Raw genomic sequence first — 26,906 nt, 5'->3', positions numbered from 1 at the left:
TTAGTTAGACTGACAAATCCTGCATCAACCTCCCCCCCCCACCCCACCACCACCAACTCCACTACAGCATTTCTACAACTTCCTTCCTTTAATTCCTTCTTTTTTCCTTTCTTTATCCTCTCAACATACCTCCCTCTCCCTCTTTTACCCTGCCCTTCCCTTCCGTTCCGTTCCGTTCGCTTTCCTTGCCTTCCCTTCCCTCTCCTTCCTATCCCATTCAACGCTCCTCCCTACCTCTCCCTGTTTTTCCTTTTCTTTCCCTTCCCTTTCTTTCTCTTCTCTTCTTTTCCATTCCTTTCCCTTCCCTTTCTTTCTCTATCCTTCCCTTCCCTTCCCTTCCCTTCCCTTCCCTTCCCTTTCCTTCCCTTTCCATCCCTTCCTTTCCTTTCCCTCTCCCGCACCCACTTAACACTCCTCTCTCTCTCTCTCTCTCTCTCTCTCTCTCTCTCTCTCTCTCTCTCTCTCTCTCTCTCTCTCTCTCTCTCTCTCTCTCTCTCTCTCTCTCTCTCTCTCTCTCTCTCTCTCTCTCTCTCTCTCTCTCTCTCTCTCTCTCTCTCTCTCTCTCTCTCTCTCTCTCTCTCTCTCTCTCTCTCTCTCTCTCTCTCTCTCTTCCCTTCTTCCTTTCCTTCCCTCTCCCCCTCAATCATTTTTCCATTCCTTTCCTTACCCTTCCCTCCCCTTCCCTTCCCTTCCCTTCCCTTCCCTTCCCCTCCCTTTCCTTCCCTTCCGCCGTAAACAATCTTGAGTCATGGCTAGCTTTGTGAGGTCTGAGGCGGCCAAATTCAGGGCCTGCAAGAAAATAGCGGTAATCTTGTAGACTAAACTCTCCTGGAACGGCGACTCCTACCCCATAATTTCTTCCCTGGAGCAGAAGGATGAAGAAGAAGAGGAGGAGGAGGAGTGGAGAGGAGAAGGAGGAGGAGGCGAATGGGAAAATTTTGAAGGAAGGAAAATGAAATAGCGACTGAGACTGACATACAAGAAGAGTTCATGTCCCTATCACAGACTCCTCCTCCTCCTCCTCCTCCTCCTCCTCCTCCTCCTCTTTCCCGTGATTGTCTATACTTGTGTGCCTTCTCCATCCATCTCTTTCCTTCTCCTCCACTTCTTTTTACAGCCTCTTCTTCTCCTCCTCCTCCTCCTCCTCCTCTTTCTCCTCCTCTCTTCCATTTCTCGGCTTTCTTCTTCTCGTCGTCATCATCATCATCGTCTTACTCCTCCTCCTCCTCGTCCTCCTCCTCCTCCTCTTCTTCTTCCTCCTCCTCTCTCTTCCATTTCTCGGCTTTCTCCTTCTCGTCGTCATCATCATCATCGTCTTACTCCTTCTCCTCCTCCTCCTCTCCAGTCTCCTCCATCTCCTTCATCTCCTCCTACTCTCACTTACTGCCTATCTTCTTCCGCCTCATCTTCATCATTGTCATCTTTTTCCTCCTCCGCCCTCTCCGCCTCTCCCTCCTCTTCTCCTTTCTCCTTTTATCTTCCTTTATTTGAGTTTTTTTTCTTTCTTCCGTCTTCTCGTTTTGTCTTGAGTATTATTCATTTCTTTCTTCCTTCCTTTTTTTTCTTTCTTCCTTCCTTCCTTTCCTTCTTTTTCTCTTTCTTTCTTTCTTTCTTTCTTTCTTCTTGTTCAGTTTCCATTTTATTACATTCTTCCTCCTTTTGTCATCCCCGAATATCCTTTCTTTCTTCCACCACCACCACCACCTCCTCCTCCTCCTTCTCCTCCTCCTCCTCTTCCTAACCTGTTGAAAGTAACAATAGAACAATCTTTTTCTCTCCCATTTTGGTAAGATATTGTTTAATGGCACCAGACTCTCCTCTTAGCCTCCTCCTCCTCCTCCTCTTCCTCCTCCTCCTCCTCCTCCTCCTCTTCCTCCTCCTCCTCCTCCTCCTCCTCCTTCCCGCAGCATTATATTAACATCACCAACACCTGAATCTGCAAAGAAAAATTGTTTCCATTTACCTGAGAGGAAGAAGAGAGAGAGAGAGAGAGAGAGAGAGAGAGAGAGAGAGAGAGAGAGAGAGAGAGAGAGAGAGTGTACAAAGAAGAAAAAGAGAAAGGAGAAAATAAAAGTCTTACCCACATTATGAGAAAGAGAAAGAAAGAAAGAAAGAAAGAAAAGAGAACAAACAAACACACTTACTCGAGGTGCCGGTCCACGCTGGCGACTCTCTCTCTCCCTCTCTCTTTTTCTCTCCCTCTTCTCTCTCCCTCTCTCACTCTTGTCTCGTACACTTCACCTAAGGGAGATAAACAATTGTTGGTTACTCTCTCTCTCTCTCTCTCTCTCTCTCTCTCTCTCTCTCTCTCTCTCTCTCTCTCTCTCTCTCTCTCTCTCTCTCTCTCTCTCTCTCTCTCTCTCTCTCTCTCTGTGTCTTTGTTTATTCATACGTATAATGGAACAGAGAAATTGAGGGTTTGTGTGTGTGTGTGTGTGTGTGTGTGTGTGTGTGTGTGTGTGTGTGTGTGTGTGTGTGTGTGTGTGTGTGTGTGTGTGTGTGTGTGTGTGTGTGTGTGTGTGTGTGTGTGTGTGTGTGTGTGTGTGTGTGTGTGTGTGTCTGTGTGTGTGTGTGTGTGTGTGTGTGTGTGTGTGTGTGTGTGTGTGTCGGGCGGTCTATCTCCTATCTAATCTCTCTCTCTCTCTCTCTCTCTCTCTCTCTCTCTCTCTCTCTCTCTCTCTCTCTCTCTCTCTCTCTCTCTCTCTCTCTAATCATAGGTTCTGCATTATTAGTGAATCTGTTTTGTTACGGCTTTCATCTGTCCCCCTGCTCTCTGCTTCTGCTTCAACTATTACTACTTCTACTACTACTACTACTACTACTACTACTACTACTACTATTACTACTATTACTACTACTACAAGCTCCTCCTCTCTTCTCGACAGTCTTGTATATCTTTTCAATTTGTTTCTGCTTTTCCTTCGACGCCTTCGTAAGTTTCTCTGTTCCTAAGATGTACGAGTTTCTTATTCTGCTGTATATCGTTTGTCTCGTTCTATATGTTATTTGTATTGTTTCTATCTGTTGTGCGTGTCGTGTTTCTTATCCTATGAGTGTTTCTTGTTTCTGGTCACCCAACACATCCATTGTAACATCCATATAGGGTATGTATAGCAGCACCTACTATAAAAAAATACGCCCGCTCTAGTTGCGAGTTGGGGCCGACCGCATGAGTGATTCTTGCTACCGGTACAATTGCTTAATATATCGTCGTTTTCTTTCATATATTTTGCTCAGATTTTGATTTGTCTTTGTTTGTTTGTTTGTTTTTGTCCTTTCTTGTTTTGTTTTATTCAATTTTTTTTTTCGTTTCTTCTATTCCATTTCTTTATTTTTTATTATGTTTGGTTTTTGTTTATGCTTGTTGTTTCTTTTGTTTATGCTTTTGGTAACAACAGCATTACTACTACTACTACAACTACTACTACTACCACTACTACCACTACTGCTACTACTACTACTACTACTACTACTACTACTACTACTACTACTACTACTACTACTACTACTACTACTACTACTACTACCACTACTACTACTACTACTACTACTACTACTACCACTACTACTACTACTACTACTACTACTACTACTACTACTACTACTACTACTACTACTACTACTACTACTACTACTACTACTAGCTCAACTCTATTATTCTATGGCTTCGGGTGCAGTAACTTAATATTATGCCCTCGTATTCTTCCATTTATCATTCCTTTTGTTTCCTCTATTTGTCCAGGTCTCCTTTACCAACATACGAGCGATACAGTGCCGGTCATCTTACCTTTTATATTTGTTTCATGTCTTTTGTTTATGTTTGCTATTTCAGTTATATTTATGTTTCTGTCTATGTTATGTTTGCTTTTTCTTCTTCTACTCATCCTTCTCTCCATTACCAACATACGAGCGATACAGTGCCGGCCATCTTACCTTTTATATTTGTTTCATGTCTTTATTTATGTTCGCTATTCTAGTTTATACTTCTGTTTCTGACTATGTTATGTTTGCTTTTCCTTCTTCTATTCATCCTGCTCTCCATTACCAATATACTAACTTTTTTTATATATTTGTTCCATTTACTTTGTTTATGTAGGATTTTTGCTTTGTTTATTTTTCTGTTTATGTCTTTATTTTGTTTCTCCTCTTTGCCCCGCACTCTATCAACAACGTACGGACGATACAATGGCGTTCTTCTTTACTTTTTAGGTTTATCCCATTTCTCTTGTTTATGTAGGGTTCTTGTTTTGTTTTGTTTCCGTTACTGGTTTTCTTTTGTTTCTCTTATTCGCCTCGCTCTCCATAACCAACTATACAACGCTACAGTGCCGGTCATCAGTAATTATTATATTTGCTCCATTTCTTTTGTTTATGTAGTTATTTTTGTTTATATTTCTGTTTCACTTGCGTTTCTTTTGTTTCTCCTCTTTGCTCTCCTCTCCACTACCAACATACGGACGCTGCAAATGCCGTCATCATATTTGCATTACGATACCCGAGCACCCGGTGAGAAAAAATATCAAACGCTATCAATGGAAACCTCGGCGAATCTTATTAATTATGTTGATTAGGGCAGCGCTCCATTTCACGCACACTTCAATATTTATCATCAGTGCGTTAATATGTTCGACGCGCATGGCAAATAAACCCAATGCACGAGGAAAACTTTAGCAGCTGTGTGAGTTATTTAGTTTACTTTGCATTAATCGGATTGTCGTGGATTAGGGCACAGAGAAAGGTTGAGGCTAATACGATAACGGTTAAGAACAAGATACTTTAGCAATTGTATTAGTTATTTAGTTTTCTTTGTATTTATCGAATTGTCGTGGGTTAGAGCACAGATAAAGATTGAGGATATTATGATAACGATGACTTAGAAACAAAAAGTGGACTTGGTCATACACAGAACTGATAAAAGATGGAAAAACAAAGTAACAGAGTGGTAAATAAGTCAGGTCATTGAAAGAACCAGTTAGAAATTTAATTAGAGCATTTGCCGGAGCAGGATGGAGTACACTAATATCAGATAGACGGGCTGATGACATTGGGAAAGGCCTTTGATTTGAAGTGGACTAATAATGATGACAATGCTGATGATGATGATGATGAAGATGATGATGTATTGGTAAAAGTAGTAGAGCTTTAAAAGGATTATATTTCATCACACACACACACACACACACACACACACACTGGCATACTCAACCGTTCAGCACACACACGCGCCATGCAGAACAAAATAAAGTGTGACGAGGAAGCAAATAAACTTTAACCGTTGTATGAATAAAGTAGTTTCACAATATCAACTGCACCAAAAAGTCAGGGGCAATAAAGTCTGTAAACATTAATAAATTAGTATCATTGAAGTGGCCGAGTGGGATAGCAACGTGAGCGAGGAAACGGACAAACACACGAACACTCTCATTTTATTACGATGATGATGATGATGATGATGATGATGTCAGATGCATTAATAAAAGTACCATTTCGTGTCCACGGCAGCTTTTCGCGAACAAGATTAAGCATTTCAAGAGCTTAATACCCATAACACAATCTCTCTCCCTCCCTCTCCCCCTCTCCCTCTCCCTCTCTCTCTCTCTCTCTCTCTCTCTCTCTCTCTCTCTCTCTCTTCCCCCGAAAGCTATTCCTCTGACATCAGTTCCAACAATATCAGTCTGCCATTCAGTCCATTTCCCTTCTGAACCGAATCAACACACACACACACACACACACACACACACACACACACACACACACACACACACACACACACACACACACACACACACACACACACAGAAACGAAGGAATGGGATAGAAGGGAAGGACAGAGAGAGAGAGAGATGGGAAAGATAGGGACAGTAAAAGAAATGAAGGGAAGAGAAAGAAAAGCAAGGTATGAGAAAGGTAAGGAAAGAAAAGGGAAGAGATGACAGAGAAGGGGATGATAAAGAAAGGGAAGGGAAAGGGTAGATAAGGGAAGGAAGAAGATATAAAGGAGAGGAGAGGAGGGAAGAGAAAGGAGGGAGAAGGGAAGAGAAGGAAATGGAAAGGAAGAGGAACGGAGGAAGAAAGAGAAGAGGAGGGATGAATACAGAGAAAAAGATGGACACACACACACACACACACACACACACACACACACACACACACACACACACACACACACACACACACACGTAAGGGCTAATGGCGTCCTTTAAATTGCTTCCATTAATAGTAAACTCTACGCACGGAGGTTCGAGCCCCGCGAGCTGATTGGACAACGAAAACAAACAAGAAAAAAAAAATCACCCCACCTGATGAGAATGAAATGACCCCGTGTGTGTGTGTGTGTGTGAGTGTGTGTGTGTGTGTGTGTGTGTGTGTGTGTGTGTGTGTGTGTGTGTGTGTGTGTGTGTGTGTGTGTGTGTGTGTGTGTGTGTGTGTGTGTGTGTGTGTGTGTGTGTGTGTGTGTGTGTGTGTGTGTGTGTGTGTGTGTGTGTGTGTGTGTGTGTGTGTGTGTGTGTGTGTGTCCCCTTCCCTTTCTCCTAACCCACCCTTCCTCTTCCTTACCCTCTTCCCTTCATCTTCCCTTCCATTTTTTCCTCCTTTCTTCCTTTCCTCTTTTCTCTTCCTTATGTCCTTCCTCTCTTCCTCACCTCCCCTTCTTTACCCTTCCCTCCCCTTCCTTCCTCTTCCTCCTTCCCCTTCCTATCCTCCCCCGACAAAAAACAGTCCATTCTTATTTTCCCTCCTCTTCCTTCCCCTTCCTCCTTCCCCTTCCTACCCTCCCCCCCGACAAAAAAACAATCCTTTCTTCTCATTCTCCTCCCCTTCCTTCTTCCCCTTCCCCTGCCCCCCCACCACACACCTTGCATTTTACCTGTGTGAGTTACAATAATGAGGTTTCGTGGGCAGAGCTGCGAGCAAGACTTTATTTTTTTTTTCTCCTTTCATTTTCTTTATTTTTACTTGGTCTTAATTTATTTACCTCCTCCCTCCCTCCCTCCCTCCCTGCAGTCGGGCTTTGTATTTCATCCTGTTTTATTAAGGTCTTTTATTAACTTCTTTTCTTCATTCTGCTTCCTTCTTCTTCTTTGTTCTCATTTTCTTTATATTTCTGCTATTTTTTTTTTTTTTTTACTTTTCTCTCTCTATATATAATTAACTTCTATATACTTTCTTTTCCCCTTTTTCATTATTCTTCATCGTTCTTCATTGTGCTTCTTTATTCATGTTTTCTTTTTCTTTGTCTCCTTGTTTTTTTTTTTTGTCTGCCTTCACGGTTCACTTCCTAGGCCTATACTTCTTTCTCTTTCATTCTCCTTCTTTATTCCTTTTTTCTTTCTCTTGGTTTTCATTTATTTCTCTTCCACTCTAATTCACTTCTTTATACTTCTTTCTCCTTCTCCTTTCCTCTCCTTTATTCCCTTTTTCTTTCTCCTCGTTTTCATTTTTTTTCTTACATTATCTTTATACTTCTTTCTCCTTCTCCTTTCTTCTTCTTTATTCCCTTTTACTTTCTCTTCGCCTTTCTTCTTTTCTCTTCCACTATCTTTATACTTCTTTCTCTTTCTCCTTTCCTCTCCTTTATTCCCTTTTTCTTTCTCTTCGCCTTTCTTTTTTTCTCTTCCACTATCTTTATACTTCTTTCTCTTTCTCCTTTCCTCTCCTTTATCCCCATTTTCTTTCTCCTCGTTTTCATTTTTTTTCTCTTACACTATCTTTATACTTCTTTCTCTTTCTCCTTTCCTCTCCTTTATTCCCTTTTCCTTTCTCTTCGTCTTCATCTATTTTCTCTCCCTTAACGGCTCACTTCTTTATATTTCCTTTTTCTCCTTTCTTCTTCTTTATTCCCGTTTTTCTTTCCCTTTGTTTTCTCTTTTTCTTCCACATAATCAACCTTTTCCTTTTTTCCTATTTTAGTAGACATTTTTCTCCTCGTTTCTCATTTTTTTTCCTTTTTTCTATATTTTCTCTACTTACTCTTTTCTCTCCCTCCATAGTTCAGTTCCCTCTTCTTCTCATTTCCTCTTTCTCCTCTTCTTTTCCCTTCTTTCTTTTTGTCGTCTTTTTTCTCTCTCCCTCCCTAATCAAACTCCTTTTTTTTCCTGTATTTATTTTATGTAGCTACGTCATTTTCTTCGTATTTTCTTTTTCTTTCTTCTTTCTCCTTCTTTTTTCCTTTATCCATTCTCTTTGTCCTCTTTTTTTTCTCTCCCTCCCTAATCAAGCTTCTCTCTTTTCTATTATTTCTTCACCTTACGTCATCGATTATTCTCTCTCTCCATAGTTCAGCTTCTTCCTTTCTTCGTATTTTCTTTTTCTTTCTTCTTTCTCCTTCTTTTTCCCTTTATTCATTCTCTTTGTCCCCTTTTTTTTCTTTCCCTCCCTAATCAATCTGCTTTTTTTTTTCTTTAGCTAAGTCATCCTCTTTTTTTCTCTTCCTCTATAGTTCAGCTCCCTTCTTTCTTCCTATTTTCCCTTTCTTTCTTCTTTCTTCTTCTTTTTCCCATTATTCATTCTCTTTGTTCCCTTTTTTTCTCTCCCTCCCTAATCAAGCTTCATTCTTCTTCCTATTTCACTAAGGTTTTTTACAACCGTTCTCCTCTACTTCCTTTCTCCCTCATTTCCAATTATTTTTCCTCTTTCCTATTTCACTAAGGATTTTGCAACCGTCTTCCTCTTTCTCTCTCCTTTCTCCCTCTTTTCCAATAAATTTTCCTCTTTTTTTCTCTTTCTTCTTAATCAAGCTCCCTTTATGAACGTTTTTCTCTTTTTCCTCCTTACTTCTTTCTTCTTCTTTTTCCCTTTTCCTTTCTCTTCACTTTTTTCTTTCCTTCCTCAATAATCCATCATCACTCCTTTCTTCGTATTTCAATGATTTTCGAAGCTCTCCCTTTTTTTCCATTTCATTTCTCTTCTTCATTTTTCCTATAGCTCTTTTTTTTTTATTTCTCTCCTTCCCTTCCCATTCCTTTCTCCTTTATTTATATCCAATTTCGGTAAAGATTTCTACAGCATTCCTTTATCTTCCCTTCCCTCTCCTTCCCTTCCCTTCCCCTTTCTTTCTTCTCTTTAGTTCTCTTTTTCTTCCCCCTCCCCTTCCATTTCTCTTTCCTTTCCTCTCCTTTTCCAAATTGCTCCTTCTCTCTCTTCTCTCCATTCATTTCCTTTCTCTTCCTCTCTTTCTCTCTTTTTTTCCTTTTCCCCTCTTGTTCCGTTTCCTACCCCTTCCTTACTTACCCCTTTTCTCTTTCTCCCTCTTCCCATAGCTATACCTCCACTTCTACCTCCCTCTTCCACCGTGTCCTCCCTTCCTCTATCTCCCCCTCCATTTCCCCTCTCCCTTTTCCTTCTTTTCCTCCCTTCCCTCATTCCTCCCGTCTCTCCTCCATTATATCTCCCCTCACACAAACAGGAAGGGGGGGGGGGGAAGAGAGAGAGAGAGAGAGAGAGAGAGAGAGAGAGAGAGAGAGAGAAGATATCCAGATCATTAACTAAACCTTTCCCTAACACGGTTCTTTATGCTTATTACTGCCACAAGCCAAAACGCGGGGCCAGTAAAGTGCTAAACGTCTAATGGGACTTTGCCGTGACTCTAGCCCGCCTCTCTCTCTCTCTCTCTCTCTCTCTCTCTCTCTCTCTCTCTCTCTCTCTCTCTCTCTCTCTCTCTCTCTCTCTCACTCACACACACACACACACACACACACACACACACACACAGTCACAAACAACTGCTCACAAACCTTAATAATTTCCAAACACCGAGACATACACACACAAACACACACGCAAAAATACACATGCAAATCACTAACACAATCATCACCACCACCACCACCACCACCACCACCACCAAATTAAACATCGATCTCGTATTGTTTCAGCTATGCAAAGTCAGCCGCAGGAATTAACTCGGTCACTGATTTGTATCCCACACACTGATTATACACTTCTCTCTTCAGCGGGAGTGGCAGGAGTTGTGTTATTCATATCGCTGAGTTTACCCAAAGCATTCCATCCCTTTCCTATTCTCTTTCTGATTTCAATTTCGCGGGATGGATTTCCACTAATTGTCTGTCTTTGATATACGTGTTTCTCACCGTTGCCAGATTATCGTACTCAGAGCATAGTATTTACCGGTTTCTGACGCCTAACTATTGCCAAGAAACATCAGGATCTAACTCTTTTAACGATAACTATAAATGGGTTTCGTTATTGGAGCCCAGAAGACAGTTTTGGGGTAGGAAGTCGGGAAATATAAGCGGCTGAGTACGATAATCTGGCAACGTTGATTCCTCTACTCTAAACTCTTTCGTTCCCGATCATTATTTCTCTCCGATTCGCAAAGGCTATTATTCGAGCCCGCGTCATCCCGGCTCGAATCGGCAGCGGGAGTCACTCAGCCGCAGATCACAGAGGTAAATAAAATTGCAGGCGAGTCCTCTCATGTGTGGCTCCGAAAGATGGTTTGCGGCGGAGATGACAAACCCACATTAAAGCTCCGAGCCACAAAGAGAAGCGGGAGGGAGAGGAGAGGAGAGGAGAGGAGAGGAGAAAAAAGAAGAGAAGAGAAAAACGAAGTAAAGAGATTAGAAGAAAAAAGAAAGGATAAGAAGAAAAAATAAAAGGATTGAGGAGAGGAGAGGAGAGAAGAAAAAAAGAATAGAAGTTAAAACAAAGAAAAGAGATTACAAGAAAAAAAAGGAAGAGGAGAAAAAATAAAAGCACTGAGGAGAGGAGAGGAGAGGAGAGGAGAGGAGAAAAAAGAATAGAAGAGAAAAACGAAGAAAAAAGAAAGGAAAAGAAGAAAAAAATAAAAACACTGAGAGAAAAAGAAGAGAAATCTGAAGGAAAGAGGAAAGAGAAGACGACGATAAGATAAATGAAGAGAAAAAGGTGAGGAGAAGAGAGGAGAGGAGAGGAGAGGAGAAAAAGAAGAATAGAAGAGAAAAACGAAGAAAAGAGATTAGATGAAAAATAAAAGGAAAAGAAGAAAAAAATAAAAACACAGAGAAAAAGAAGATAAATCTGAAGGAAAGAGGAAAGAGAAGACGAAGATAAGTGAAGAGAAAAGGTGAGGAGAAGAGAGGAGAGGAGAGGAGAAAGGAATAAAAGAGAATAGAATAAAAAAACAGGAAACATGATAGAAGAAAAAACAGAAAAGAAGAATAATGAAAAGACTGAAAAAAGAAGAGAAAAAATAAAAGAAGAAAGAGAAAACGAAGAAGATAAGAAGAAAAGTGAGGAGCAGAAGAAGAGAGAAGAGAGAATAAAAGTTCATCACCACCATCAACACCACTTCACCTCCATCATCCCTATCAACACCATTCACTCACCACCACCATCACCACCACTTTCCCTCTATCACCTATCAACACCGTAACACCAATAGATACACCACCACTATCATCATCACCACTGCCATCACCACTAACACCACAACAACCTCCAGGGCACAACACCATAACACCATCCTTCTCAACACCACCACCACCACCACCATACGAGACAAAATCACTCAAGAAAACCAACATCACTTCCTTCAACACCACAACACCAAAACACCGCCCTGAGCCGAGTAGAGCCTGAGGACACGCGCCAGATGCCTCCTCCTCCTCCTCCTCCTCTTCCTCCTTTTTCTTCCTCTATTTTTTTCTTTTTCCTCCTCTCTCTTCTTGATCTTACTCCACCCAATATTTTTTCCTCCTCTTCCTCTTCCATCTATATTCTTCTTTTCGTTCAACTTCTTCTTTCTGATCTTCTTCTTTCTTCTATTCTTCTTCTTCTTCTTCTTCCTCCTTCTCCTCCTCCTATTTTTATTGTTTCCCTCCTGCTCCTTCTTGGTCTTACTCTTTATCCATTTTTCTTCTTCTTTTCACCCCTCCTATTCCTCCTCCTATTCTTCTTCTTCTTCTTCTTCTTCTTCTTCTTCTTCTTCTTCTTCTTCTTCTTCTTCTCCTCCTCCTCCTCCTTCTATTTTTCATTTTTTCCCTTCTGTTCCTCCTTCATGATTTTATGCTTTCTCCAGTTACTCGTTCTCCTCTTCGTCCTCCTCCTGCTCCATCAATATTCTTCTCTTCCTCTTTTCTTCATATTTTTTCTCCTCCTCTTTCTTATTCCTCCTTCTCTTTCACGTTCTCCTACTGTTCCTCCTCCTCCTCCTCCTCCTCCTAGGAGGAGGAGGATTAATCTCAAGAAACTTTGATTATAAATCACTCGAACTTATGAAGATATTATATTCAGCATTTGTAAGACCACACCTAGATACGCCGTCCAGTTCTGGTCACCGAATTATATCAAAGATCAAGTTTTGCTAGAAAAGATACAGAGACAAGCAACCAAACAAATTCCAGCGTTCCGTAACTTGCCGTATGACGAGCGTTTAAAGCGTTTAGATATGTTTTCCTTTAAAAAGCGAAGGGTAAGAGGGGACTTAATCGAGGTGTTCAAAATCCTTAATAGATTTGAAAACATTAACCCAGATAGTCTATTTCAGAGAGACCCCAACACAATAACAAGCAGCAATGGTATGAAGTTAAAGGGAAACAGATGTAACACATTGGCGCGCAGAAGTTATTTCAATAATAGAGTCGTCGATCATTGAAATAGACTCCCACCGTCAGTAGTTAGCTCACAGAATATCAATAGCTTCAAGTCTTCATTAGATCAGTATTTCAGGGATATAGGATTTTACTGACCCTTTTCGTATGTTTCAGGCTCACTGCAGCACGGCTCCAACCTGAAGACTTTATATCAATAATTTCCCCCACAGCTTACGTCACCAGTAGCGTGTTTTTTTACATCAAAGGATGCGGCTCAAGGGCAACAAAAAGAGTACAAAAAAAAGCCCGCTAGTCGCCGCTCCCACAGAAGTAAAGAGTAGCCAAAAGAGAGGTCAATTTCGGGTGGAGAGTGTCTTGATACACTCTTCTTGAAAGAGGTCAAGCCATAGGCAGGAGGAAATACAGACGAAGGAAGACTGTTCCAGAGTTTACCAGTGAAGGATATGAAAGAATGGAGATGCTGGTTAACTCTTGCGTACGGGGGTTTGGACAGTATAGGGATGAGCATGAGTAGAAAGTCGTGTGCAGTGGGGCCGCGGGAGGGGGAAGGCATGCATACAGTTAGCAAGTTCAGAAGAGCAGTCAGCATGAAAATATTGATAAAAGATAGAAAGAGAAGCAACATGGCGGCGGAATTTAAGAGGTAGAAGGCTGTCAGTAAGAGGAGCAGAGCTGATGAGACGAAGAGCCTTTGTCTCCACTCTGTTCAGAAAAGCTGTGTGAGTGGAGCCCCCTTAAAGGCACATGGTGTTCTCTTCTAACTGTTTCCTACCGGCACGTTGCCAGAGGGAGAGGTGGGTGGGGAGGAGCCTTCATCTATTCTATCCTGTCCTACCACACGTAGATTACTAGTAGTAGCGGTAGTAGACAGACACCCTCGCCATAGACCGCCAGGTCTTCTGGTGTCTGTTCTTCCTATGTATTCCTATGTATTCCTCCTCCTCCTCCCAGACCTTCCTTCTTCTCCTATTTCCCCTCCTATTCCTCCTCCTCCCTTTGTTCTTGTTTATATTTTTAGCATTTCTACTTTTCGTTCCACTTCTCCCCTTCTTCATTTTCCTCGTCCTACTTTCCTCCTCCTCCTCTTCCTCCTCCTCCTCCTCCTCCTCCTCCTCCTCCTCCTCCTCCTCTTCCTCTTCCTCCTCCTCTCTTGAAGCCAATAAAATAAATGGAATTGCGAGTTGCCAGCCGGCCATTACTGCAGAGCCTTGAAGCCTTGCCCGACACACGCCGCCTTGCCGCCGTTGCCTTGCCCGGCCCACCAGCTGCTCCTGCCCCTTACCCTGCCCTTCCTACACACCCTTTTAACAAGCTTACAATCCTTCTTTAATTTGCTTTCTGCTTGTTCTTATTGCCCATTGTCCAGCTTCCCTTCCCTTCTTGCCCAATTAATATGGTTCCAATTTCTCCTAACTTGCTTTTTCATACCCATCATCCTTCCCTTTATTGCCCTTTTTCCTTTATTTTATCCTTCTGATCCAGTTAAAATGCTGGCAATCCTTCTTACTTGCTCCTATACTCATCATCCTAACCATTCTTGCCCAATTAATATGGTTCCAATTTCCTCTAACTTGCTTTTTCACACCCATCATCCTTCCCTTTATTGCCCCTTGCCCATTTTCCTTGTCTATTTTATCCTTCTGACCCAGTTAAAATGCTGGCAATTCGTTCTTACTTGCTCTTAAACCCATCATCCTTACTATTCTTGCCCACTGCCCGTTCCCCCTTTCTTCTTGCCCTTTTCATACTCTTTTATCATGCTTACAGGCCTTTCTTACTTGTCCTTTACACCATTCATTATTGCTCTTATTGGAAAGGAAAGGGAATGGGCAATAAGAGCGATAGTCTTCTTCTTCTTCTTCTTCTTCTTCTTCTTCTTCTTCTTCCTCTGTTGGCGTTTCCCATTTTCATTTGGGAAGCGCTCACAGAGGAAGAAGAAGAAGATTATCGCTCTAATTGCCCATTCCCTTCCCTTTCTTGACCCCCTTAACAAGCGCTCAGATCCTTTTTACTCGGTCATCATAACCTTTATCCTTCCTCTTCTTGCCCACTGCCCAGTCTTCCTTCTCTCCTTGCCTTTTTCACACCCTTTAATAAGCTAAGCGTCTTCTTACTAACTCTTTATACCCTTATCCTTGCCCTTCTTGCCCATTGCCCAGTTTCCCCTCCCTCCTTGCCCTTCTTGCCCATTGCCCTTCCTGCATCCTTATTAACAAGCTTACAATCTCTTCTTGCTTACCATTCTTGCCCATTCCCTTTGATCGTTCCCTTTGCCCAGTCTCATTTCCCTTCCTTGCCCACCTACTTATTGCCCAGTCTCTCTTCTCTCCTCGGCCTCCTCACCCAAGCTTTCAATCACTTCTAATTTGCCTTTCTTGCTCATTCTATCTACCCTGCCCACTCTCCTTGGCCTCCTCCATTGCCCCCTTAACAAATTTCCAATCTCTTCTTATTTGCCCTTCCCGCCTATTCTATCCAATCTCCTTACCCTCTTGTCCCTTTCCCGCTGTCTCCTTCCCGTTCTCTCCCTTAAACTAGCATCAATTTCCCCCCTCACCTCTTCCAGCTCCCTACACGCCCTCCTCAATCCCCTCGCTTGCCTGCCCCCCCATTCCTCCCTCTCTCTCTCCCCTCTTTCCCTCTCTCCCTCTCTCAAGTCTGTCCCCATCGGCGCTAGAACCAAGAAACGCCTCCCTCCGCCTCCCCTTCTTCGGAATTGCGTATAAACAGGCCTGAGGGGGAATACTGAAGAGAGGAAAGCTATGTAGAGGCTGCAGGGGATAGGGAAGGAAGGGAATATAAGTGTAAAAAGGGAGACTGAGGAAAGAGGAGAAATAGGGAAGGAGGAGGAATGGAGAGAATGAGAATGAAAAAGAGAATGAGAGAATTGCGTATAATCAGGCGAAAGGGGGAAAAGAGAAGAAGGGAAAAGAAGGAAGGAAAGCAACAAGGAAGGGGAAAGAGAGGAAAGGGGAAAGGAGGAGGAAGGGAAATGAGATACGAGACGATACGAAGAAGGGAAAGATATGGAAAAGGTTTAAAGAGAAAGGGAAGAAAGGAAGGGAAGATGAGTAAAAAGGGAGAGTGAAGAAAGAGGAGAAACAGAGGAGGAGGAGGAGAGAGAGAGAATGAGAATGAATAAGAATGAAAGAATTGCGTATAAACAGGACAAAGAAGGAACAGAGAAGAAGGGAAACGTACATAGAGGTTTAAAGAGAGAGGGAGGGAAGGGAACACGTAATCTGAATAATAAGGGAGGTAAAAAAGAGAAAAGAGGGAATTAGAAAGGACAAGGAAAGGAGAGTACAAGGCAAAAGATTGTAGAAGGGAAAGATATATAGAGGCTTAAGAGGAAAAGGAAGGAAGGAAGGAAGCATGGAAGATAAGAAATAAAAGGAAGTGAAAAGATGGAAAAGAGGAAACGACGGAGGAGGAAAGGAAATGTGTAGAAAGGTATAGAGGGAGAGAAGGAGAGAGAAAGGGAAGAAAGAATGAAAGGGAAGACAAAGGGAGAGAGGAAAGGTAAGACAAGGGAGGTACGAGGAGGTGTGGCTTGGTGTGGCTTGGTGTGTCTTGGTGTGTCTTGGTGTGTCTTGGTGTGGCTTGGTGTGTCTTGGTGTGTCTTGGTGTGTCTTGGTGTGACTTGGTGTGTCTTGGTGTGTCTTGGTGTGTCTTGGTGTGTCTTGGTGTGTCTTGGTGTGACTTGGTGTGTCTTGGTGTGTCTTGGTGTGTCTTGGTGTGACTTGGTGTGTCTTGGTGTGTCTTGGTGTGTCTTGGTGTGGCTTGGTGTGTCTTGGTGTGTCTTGGTGTGGCTTGGTGTGTCTTGGTGTGTCTTGGTGTGTCTTGGTGTGTCTTGGTGTGTCTTGGTGTGTCTTGGTGTGTCTTGGTGTGACTTGGTGTGTCTTGGTGTGGCTTGGTGTGTCTTGGTGTGGCTTGGTGTGTCTTGGTGTGACTTGGTGTGTCTTGGTGTGACTTGGTGTGACTTGGTGTGTCTTGGTGTGGCTTGGCTAGACTTCGTTAAGGCTTGGTGCTGACGAGAACCTTTCCTTCACCATTAATTACGTTGAGCTATAAGTCTTCATCAGCCTCCGCGCCTGTCTCGCCCGCCTCCCCTTTCCATTCCTTTCCTCCCATTCTCATCCCCTCCCTCTCTCTCCCTTCCTGCCATCATCACAGCTCCTCTCTCTCTCTCTCTCCCTTCCTTTCTTCCTCTCCCTTCACCTTCTTGCTGCCCCCACGCCATCATTACAGCTCCTCTCTTTCCCTTCCTTTCTTCCTTTCTCTTCACCTTCCTGCCCTCCCTCCCCGCCATCATCGCTGTTCCTCTCTTTCCCTTCCTTTCTTCCTCTCCCTTCACCTTCCTGCCCTGCCTCCCCGCCATCATCACAGTTCTTCTCTCTCCCTTCTTTTCCATTCCTTTCCTCCTTTTTTTCGCCTTCTTGCTATGCTTTCACTTCAGCCACACAGTTCCTCTCCTTTCCTTTCCTTCCCTTTCCCTTCCCCTTTCCTTACCTTCCCTCTCCTTCCTGCTATGCTTTCACTTCAGCCTCACAGTTCCTCTCCTTTCCTTCCCTTTCCCTTCCCCTTTCCCTACTTCCCCTTTCCTTCCTGCTATGCTTCCACTTAAGACACACAGTTCCTCTCCTTCCCTTTCTTTCCTTCCTTTTCCTTTCCTTCCCTATTAATTTGCCTTTACCTCTTCACTTCCCTCTTCATTTGTCTTCTTCACATCACTACCACTACTACGTTCCTTCCTTTCCCTCCCCTCCTGCTTCCCTTTCTCCTTACCTTAAATATACCACTTCCTTCCTTTCCTTATCACACCATTTCCCTTACACACACACACACACACACACACACCAGGCCAGACAACACACCAGACACCTACGCTTCCCTTCCTCCCTCCCTTCCTCCTCCCTTTTCTGCCCCCCTCCCCTTCCTCCCCCCATTCCGCCCCCCCTCCTCGTCCCTCCATTCCTCTCCCTCTACGCTTTACGCCAGACAGCACACACACGCCCAGTCAGCTAGACACACACACACACACACACACACACACACAGCCTCCCTTAGACGCCGCCACGCCCATAGAGTCAAATGTCAGATGCCTTTCTCTTATCCTTGTCTCTTAAAAGTTCTATCCCTTTCCGTGTTCGATTATTTTTCTTTGCCTCTGTCTGTTTGTGTCTCTGTGTCTTTCAGTGTCTCTTTCTCTGTGTATCGTCTCTGTGTGTCTTTCTCTATTCTCTATCTTTATTTCATCGTCATTTTTTTTTTCTCTCAGCCCTCCTTTCCCTTCTTTCCTTCTGTCTCTCTCCTCCAGTTTTTTCTTTCATTCTCTCTTTCTGCCTTCAGTGTGCTCTTCTCTCTCTCTCTCTCTCTCTCTCTCTCTCTCTCTCTCTCTCTCTCTCTCTCTCTCTCTCTCTCTCTCTCTCTCTCTCTCTCTCTCTCTCTCTCTCTCTCTCTCTCTCTCTCTCTCTTTCCCTTTCTCTCCACGCACACTCACAACGCATCCTTATACACTCTCTCCCTCTCTCTCCCTCTCCCTTCTTCTCCCTTCCTCGCCCTCCTTCTCCCTCCCTCTCCTTTATCTCCCTGCCTCTCCCTCGTCCCAGGAGAGAGAGGGAAGCGACGGCCATCATCATCATCAGCTGTTGATGTCGTTATTGTGATAAAGATCCATCCTCTTGTGTAGGCCTAAGACTCTCTCTCTCTCTCTCTCTCTCTCTCTCTCTCTCTCTCTCTCTCTCTCTCTCTCTCTCTCTCTCTCTCTCTCTCTCTCTCTCTCTCTCTCTCTCTCTCTCTCTCTCTCTCTCTCTCTCTCTCTCTCTCACACACACACACACACACACACACACACAAACACAATCAACTGCACAAAAAGACAGATTCACAAAAAAAGCGGAACGCAAATAAATGGAAAAGCGAGATATTTACACACAAAAAAAGAAAGAACAAATAGAAAAAAATAGATAAATACACATCGAATAAAAAAAGGCTGATATATGTTAAATTATGAAATATCACAACTGACAAGAAAAGAAAGGAAAGATAGGAACGGACGGAAGGAGAAAGGGAGATAGATAGATAGATAGAGGTAGATAGAGTGAACGAGCACGGTATATTTTCTATACTCAAATAACTAACCATTGCTATGTTCAGAAGCTTCAGTATCACAGCGGATAAAAAAAACACGAACACAAACACAAGCCTCTGAAAGTTGGAAAAAAAAGTAGAATATAGAAAAGTTAACGACGAGTACCAGGTTTAATATTTTTATGATCAAATAACTAACAATTCAAATATATAAACTTAAACATTAGGACGGCCACAAATAACTAGACACAATAAGTACACATTCAAATATTGTAACCATAGTAACTAACCTTACTAAACCGTCCTGTTGACTCATTAGGTACTGTTTCCATCCCCTCCTTCGTTTTTTTTGTTCTTCACTATCTCTTTTATTTTACTGTCACTATCTCTTTTATTCACTGTCACTATCTCTTTTATTCACCGTCACTATCTCTTTTATTTTACTGTCACTTACTCTTTTATTTTACTGTCACTATCTCTTTTATTTTACTGTCACTATCTCTTTTATTCACCGTCACTATCTCTTTTATTTTACTGTCACTATCTCTTTTATTCACCGTCACTATCTCTTTTATTCACCGTCACTATCTCTTTTATTTTACTGTCACTATCTCTTTTATTCACCGTCACTATCTCTTTTATTTTACTGTCACTATCTCTTTTATTTTACTGTCACTATCTCTTTTATTTTACTGTCACTATCTCTTTTATTCACCGTCACTATCTCTTTTATTTTACTGTCACTATCTCTTTTATTCACCGTCACTATCTCTTTTATTCACCGTCACTATCTCTTTTATTCACCGTCACTATCTCTTTTATTCACCGTCACTATCTCTTTTATTTTACTGTCACTATCTCTTTTATTCACTGTCACTATCTCTTTTATTCACCGTCACTATCTCTTTTATTTTACTGTCACTATCTCTTTTATTTTACTGTCACTATCTCTTTTATTTTACTGTCACTATCTCTCTTATTCACTGTCACTATCTTTTATTTCACTGTCACTATCTCTTTTATTTTACTGTCACTATCTCTTTTATTTTACTGTCACTATCTCTCTTATTCACTGTCACTATCTCTTTTATTTTACTGTCACTATCTCTTTTATTTTACTGTCACTATCTCTTTTATTTTACTGTCACTATCTCTTTTATTTTACTGTCACTATCTCTTTTATTTTACTGTCACTATCTCTTTTATTTTACTGTCACTATCTCTTTTATTCACTGTCACTATCTCTTTTATTTTACTGTCACTATCTCTTTTATTTTACTGTCACTATCTCTTTTATTCTACTGTCACTATCTCTTTTATTTTACTGTCACTATCTCTTTTATTTCACTGTCACTATCTCTTTTATTTTACTGTCACTATCTCTTTTATTTTACTGTCACTATCTCTTTTATTCACTGTCACTATCTCTTTTATTTTACTGTCACTATCTCTCTTATTCACTGTCACTATCTCTTTTATTTCACTGTCACTATCTCTTTTATTTTACTGTCACTATCTCTCTTATTCACTGTCACTATCTCTTTTATTTTACTGTCACTATCTCTTTTATTTTACTGTCACTATCTCTTTTATTTTACTGTCACTATCTCTTTTATTTTACTGTCACTATCTCTTTTATTTTACTGTCACTATCTCTTTTATTCACTGTCACTATCTCTTTTATTTTACTGTCACTATCTCTTTTATTTTACTGTCACTATCTCTCTTATTCACTGTCACTATCTCTTTTATTTTACTGTCACTATCTCTCTTATTCACTGTCACTATCTCTTTTATTTTACTGTCACGTGATATCTCTTTTATTTTACTGTCACTATCTCTTTTGTTTTACTGTCACTATCTCTCTTATTTTACTGTCACATTCTCTTTTATTCACCGTCACTATCTCTTTTATTCACCGTCACTATCTCTTTTATTCACCGTCACTATCTCTCTTATTTTACTTTCACTATCTCTTTTATTTTTCATATCCGTGTCTGCTCATCGAGGGGACTCTGTTTGGGTCTAAATCACTCTTGGTGTTCATTGATAAAATAATAATAATAAATACTAACTTAACTATACTAACACAGTAAACATACTAACATAAACATACTAAATAACCAATATTCTTAAACTTGAACTATCCAAAGGAACACACACACACACACACACACACACACACACACACACACACACACACACAGATGCACACACATAAAACACCAGGATTTTTTGCGTATAGAGCGCTCTTATGTAACCCTTTTTTCCTTTTATTTTCATGCACTAGAGTTACCTACTACATCGTAAAAAAAATATAAACACACAAGTCTCTCAAACGTGAAATTAAACCTTGCCCTCCCCCAAAAAAGAGTGAATAATGGCCTGAATCCTGTGCCAGTGTGTGTCGTAAATCGGAAAATTCACTTCACAAACTTTCTCCGCGAATGTCGAACCCTGACAGACTAATAGCGAGGCGCGAACGCCGAGTCTGCGCGCGTCGCGGGAGGGAACATTTTACGACGTCGCGAAAGTTTATCAATTAGGCTGCGATATTATGAACAGCGGCGCCCTATGATTACGAGAAGCTCCTCCTCTTTTAATGACCGTAATTATGCTTCTCCTTCCCTTCTTTCCCTCCTCTCTTTTTTTTAATGATCTGAGGGACGAAATAAGATAATAGAGGTTAATGAGCTTCCTAACGAGCCATAGTTTCCTAATTTCCAACATCGCTCATTGGAAAAAATAATAGAACAAAGGTAATGGAAAAGGAAAAATATTGAAAGAGACGAAATAAATATAAATCAGTTTCATGAGTTTCCTAATGATTCAGAATTTTTTTTACTTCCTTCATCATCCACAACAAAGGGAATTATAAGAGAAGATCAAAGGGATTTCAAGACCAATGGGGAAGGAAAGACACAGAAGCAGACCAAATAAAATACAAGTTACATGAGATTCGTAATGACACAATGTTCTTTTTAGTTTCCTCCATCAGTCATTGCAAAGAAGAATAGAAGAACAAAGGCAATGAAGAAAACTGGAAAATATGAGATATTGAAAGGGAAACTATAAGGTGGATTTGAGGGTTGAAATATAACACTTTCATGAGATTCCTAATGACTCAGTTTTTCTTAATTTCCTTCGCGTCTCACAGCAAAGACGAACAGAAGGAAAAAATAAGTAGAAGAAAAAGGAGAAAGGTACGACAGAAAAGGAAAAAAAGATGGATTTGAGCCTTAATATAATACAGCTTCATGAGTTTCCTAATGACTCAGAACTTCTTAATTTCCATCGTCGCCCAGCGCAAAGAAAAACAAAGAAGAAAAATGGGAACGATAAGACGCAGATAGTTGAAAAAATTATCAGGATGGATTTGGACCTTGAAATAAAAGTTGCTCGAGTTTCCCAATGACTCAGTAAAGATAAATAGAAATAGATACGATGGACAAAATATATAAATAAGATGGAAGAGTAAATTACAGCATGACATAAGGCGTGGAAATAGAAAAGGAAATAAGATAAACAACAACTAATAAAAGAAAATGGGGAAGATAAGGCGTGGAAATAAAAAGGGAAATACTATGAATAACTAATAAAAGAAAATGGGAAAATGCTACAAACAACTAGTAAAAAAAAATGGGAAAATGCTACAAACAACTAATAATAGAAAATGGGAAAATGCTACAAACAACTAATAATAGAAATTGGAAAAATGCTACAAACAACTAATAATAGAAAATGGGAAAATGCTACAAACAACTAATAATAGAAAATGGGAAAATGCTACAAACAACTAATAATAGAAATTGGAAAAATGCTACAAACAACCAATAATAGAAAATGGGAAAATGCTACAAACAACTAATAAAAGAAAATGGGAAAATGCTACAAACAACTAATAATAGAAAATGGGAAAATGCTACAAACAACTAATAAAAGAAAATGGGAAAATGCTACAAACAACTAATAATAGAAAATGGGAAAATGCTACAAACAACTAATAATAGAAAATGGGAAAATGCTATAAAAGATTAATAAAAGAAAATGGGGAAATGCTATAAACGACTAATAAAAGAAAATGGGGAAGATAAACATGGATATAAAAAGAGAAACAATACCATGAATTTAAACTTTCAAACAACAGCCAAAACACACCGAAAAAGTGCTATATGTTTCTTATCAGGGAAAGTGACTGACAAGATACGAAAAAGAAATCGGCAACCCAGATAACACATGAAAGCGATAACTGAAGAAAAAAAAAACATGTGAGCCTTGTTGTGAAAAAAGCTGTAGCAATTTTATGTGGGCCTTATCAGAGCAAGTGACTATCAATACAAAATAAAATCGACACAGGACACGTGAAATGATCATAAAAAAAGTATGTAGGCCATCATTATATTACAAAAAGAAGGTTGGTTAAATAATTTCATGCATCTGTCTCAAACTAGGTCACAGATACAACACATGCGAGGAAAACGAGTAAGGAAACACTTGGAAATCGAAGAAAAAAATATATACGTTGAAAAAAAATATGAGTTGACGTTCCGAAAAAAAAATATTGGTTAAAAATGTTCATGTATCGCTATCAAACGAGGTCACTTATACAACACAAACGAAGAGGATAGTGAAGAAAACGTGTGGAAATCGAAGAAGAAGAAGAAGAAGAAAAACATATCAGAAAAAAATGTGAGGCTTGATGTTAAAGAGAAGTTGGTGAAGCTTCCCATTGCATCTCTATCAAACGAGGTCACATATACAACACACACGAAGAAGAAAGTGAAGAAGACGTGAGGAAATCGAAGAAATGACATAAAGCAAGAAATAAGAGCCTTGCAGTTACAAAATAAGAATTGGTCAAGTTTTTCATGCATCTTTATCAAACGAGGTCACACACACAACACACACGAAGGAGATAGTGAAGAAAACGTGTGGAAATCGAGGAAAAAAAGCCATATTGGAAAAAAATATACGAGTCTTGATGTTAAAGAAAAGTTGGTGAAGCTTCCCATTGAATCTCTATCAAACTAGGTCACCGATGCAACACGAAGATAGTAATTGAAGATAGTGATTAATTTTGGCCACTCTTTACTGTTGTCCGTTGTGGGAGCAGTGAGTAGCGGGCTTTTTTTCTATACTCTTTTTGTTGTTCTTGAGCCGTCTCCGTTGTTGTAAAAAAGAAAAAAAAAAAACGTGTGGAAATTGAAGAAACAAAACAAAACCATATCGAAAAAAAAAGAGCCTTGGTGTTAACGAAAGAAAGTTGGCTATATTTCCCTTGCTGTCAAACTAAGTCACATATACAACAACCACGAAGAAAACAGTAAAGAAAACGAGTGGAAATTGAAGAAAACAAACAAACATATCGAAAAAAAAATGAGCCTTGGTGTTAACGAAAGAAAGTTGGCTATATTTCCCATGCTGTCAAACTAAGTCACATATACAACAACCACGAAGAAAACAGTAAAGAAAACGAGTGGAAATTGAAAAGAAAAGACATAAAGGAAGAAATAAGAGCCTTGCAGTTACAAAATAAAAGTTGGTCAAGTATTTCATGCATCTTTATCAAGCGAGGTCACATATACAACACACACGAAGAAGATGGTAAGGAAACCGTGTGGAAATCGAAGAAGAAGAAGAAGAAGGAAAAACTATAACGGAAAAAAATATGAGCTTTGATGTTCCTAGAAAAAGTTAGTTGAAAATTTCCTTGCGCAACTATCAAAGTGGGTCACGGGTACAACGCATACGAAGATAGCGAAGAAGCCCTGTGGAAATAATTGAAAAAAAAATATATGAACTATGAGGTTAAACTATACATAGAAGTTTCAATTCACCTCATCAAATTAGGTTACAGAAAAAAGAAAAAAAACATACATGAAGAAGATAGAGAAGAAAGAGGAAATCGATGTAAAGAAAAAAATATATATAGACCATGAAGTAAAGAAAAAGACAATAATATATGTATCTATTCACCTCATCAAATTAGTTACAGAAAAAAAAAACATACATGAAGAAGATAGAGAAGAAAGAGGAAATCGATGTAAAGAAAAAAATATATATAGACCATGAATTAAAAAAACAAAAAAAACAATATAAGTACCTATTTACCTCATCAAATTAGGTTACAGAAAAAAAACCATAAGAAGAAAATAGTGAAGAAAGGAAGAGAAAATCCATGGAAAGAAAAAAAAGCATATATAGACTACAGGTAAAGAAAAAAAAAAACATAATATAAGCACCTATCCACCTTATCAAATTAGGTTACAGAAAAAAAAACATTCAGAAGATAGTGAAGAAAGCATGAGGACAGTGAAGAAAGGAAGAAAACAAAACAGGAATATAAAGACTACGATATAAAAAAGCATAATGGAGTTTCTTTTTACCTTATCGAACTGGGTCATGGATTCAACACATCAGAAAAAAAACTCAGACACAAAAACGAAAATATGCAAGAAAAAAAAAAACGTAGAACTGCAATCCACCCCCCCTAAAAAAAAAAAAAATCACGGTTGGGGGGAAAGAGGAAGGGAGGAGGAGGGACCGAGATTCGAGGCAACGCTAAGTAAAAGATCAAATATTAAATAAAACACTCAGGTATTCTTGGCGCATAATTCAATGACGCACTTTGCCTTCATTTTCATTATTTACGTTTATATCAAATTATTCCGGGAAATCTTCAGCAAGTCACGGTCAGTTTTTATTCACTTGTAGAGTTTGAGAGCAATAGTACCTTTACCTGATACCATATCGTGAATGTTGGGTTAGGTTAGGGTAGCTTGAAGGTGTTTTAAGACGATTCAGAGTAAGAAGTAGACTTGGCCAGGTCGTATCATGCGTGGAATTGATAACAGATAAACAGCCAGTTTCTCAGGGTAGTAACGTAAGAATTGTAGAGGTCAGGGAGGACAGAGAACCAAGAGAGATGGAATTTGCACCTTTGCTGGAGCAGGATAAGGTAGCTACACTAAAATCACAGAGAGAATCAGGAGGAAGGATTAAATTAGAACCTTTACCGGTACAGGACACGGTAAATTAACATGGAGAACCAGGTGGTGAGATGAAATGAGAAACTTTGCCGGAGCAGGATGAGGTACACTAACATCAGACAGAGAACCAGCCGGAGAGATGAAATTAGAACCTTTGTCGCAGCAGGATGAGGTACACTAACATCAGATAGAGAACCAGCCGGAGAGATGAAATTAGAACCTTTGTCGCAGCAGGATGAGGTACACTAACATCAGATAGAGAACCAGCCGGAGAGATGAAATTAGAACCTTTGTCGCAGCAGGATGAGGTACACTAACATCAGACAGAGAACCAGCCGGAGAGATGAAATTAGAACCTTTGTCGCAGCAGGATGAGGTACACTAACATCAGACAGAACCAGCCGGAGAAATGAAATTAGAACCTTTGCCGCAGCAGGATGAGGTACACTAACATCAGACAGAACCAGCCGGAGAAATGAAATTAGAACCTTTGTCGCAGCAGGATGAGGTACACTAACATCAGATAGAGAACCAGCCGGAGAGATGAAATTAGAACCTTTGTCGCAGCAGGATGAGGTACACTAACACCAGACAGAACCAGCCGGAGAGATGAAATTAGAACCTTTGTCACAGCAGGATGAGGTACACTAACATCAGACAGAGAACCAGCCGGAGAGATGAAATTAGAACCTTTGTCGCAGCAGGATGAGGTACACTAACATCAGACAGAGAACCAGCCGGAGAGATGAAATTAGAACCTTTGTCGCAGCAGGATGAGGTACACTAACATCAGACAGAGAACCAGCCGGAGAGATGAAATTAGAACCTTTGCCAGAGCTGGATGAGGTACACTAACATCAGACAGAGAACCAGCCGGAGAGATGAAATTAGAACCTTTGTCGCAGCAGGATGAGGTACACTAACATCAGATAGAGAACCAGCCGGAGAGATGAAATTAGAACCTTTGCCAGAGCTGGATGAGGTACACTAACATCAGACAGAGAACCAGCCGGAGAGATGAAATTAGAGCCTTTGTCGCAGCAGGATGAGGTACACTAACATCAGACAGAGAACCAGCCGGGGAGATGAAATTAGAACCTTTGTCGCAGCAGGATGAGGTACACTAACATCAGACAGAGAACCAGCCGGGGAGATGAAATTAGAACCTTTGTCGCAGCAGGATGAGGTACACTAACATCACACAGAGAACCAGCCGGGGAGATGAAATTAGAACCTTTGTCGCAGCAGGATGAGCTAACAACACTAACATCAC

At 40.6% G+C, this 26,906-nt stretch overlaps 1 protein-coding gene across 2 annotated transcripts in view; it reads right to left on the bottom strand.

Moving 5' to 3' along the window:
* LOC127002069 (follistatin-related protein 5-like) overlaps positions 1–26,906 on the bottom strand; it is an 85,376-nt gene that overhangs the window by 50,125 nt on the left and 8,345 nt on the right. For both annotated transcript variants that reach the window (XM_050867512.1, XM_050867514.1), the window contains exon 2: positions 2,145–2,241. The gene's annotated coding sequence lies outside the window, so the exon portion shown is untranslated. The remainder of the gene's footprint in view (positions 1–2,144; positions 2,242–26,906) is intronic.

The sequence above is a fragment of the Eriocheir sinensis genome, chromosome 22, assembly GCF_024679095.1.
Source record: "Eriocheir sinensis breed Jianghai 21 chromosome 22, ASM2467909v1, whole genome shotgun sequence".
Lineage (NCBI taxonomy): Eukaryota > Metazoa > Arthropoda > Malacostraca > Decapoda > Varunidae > Eriocheir > Eriocheir sinensis.
Note: the sequence above shows the minus strand (reverse complement) of the source record. Positions and strands in the feature narration are given on the sequence as shown.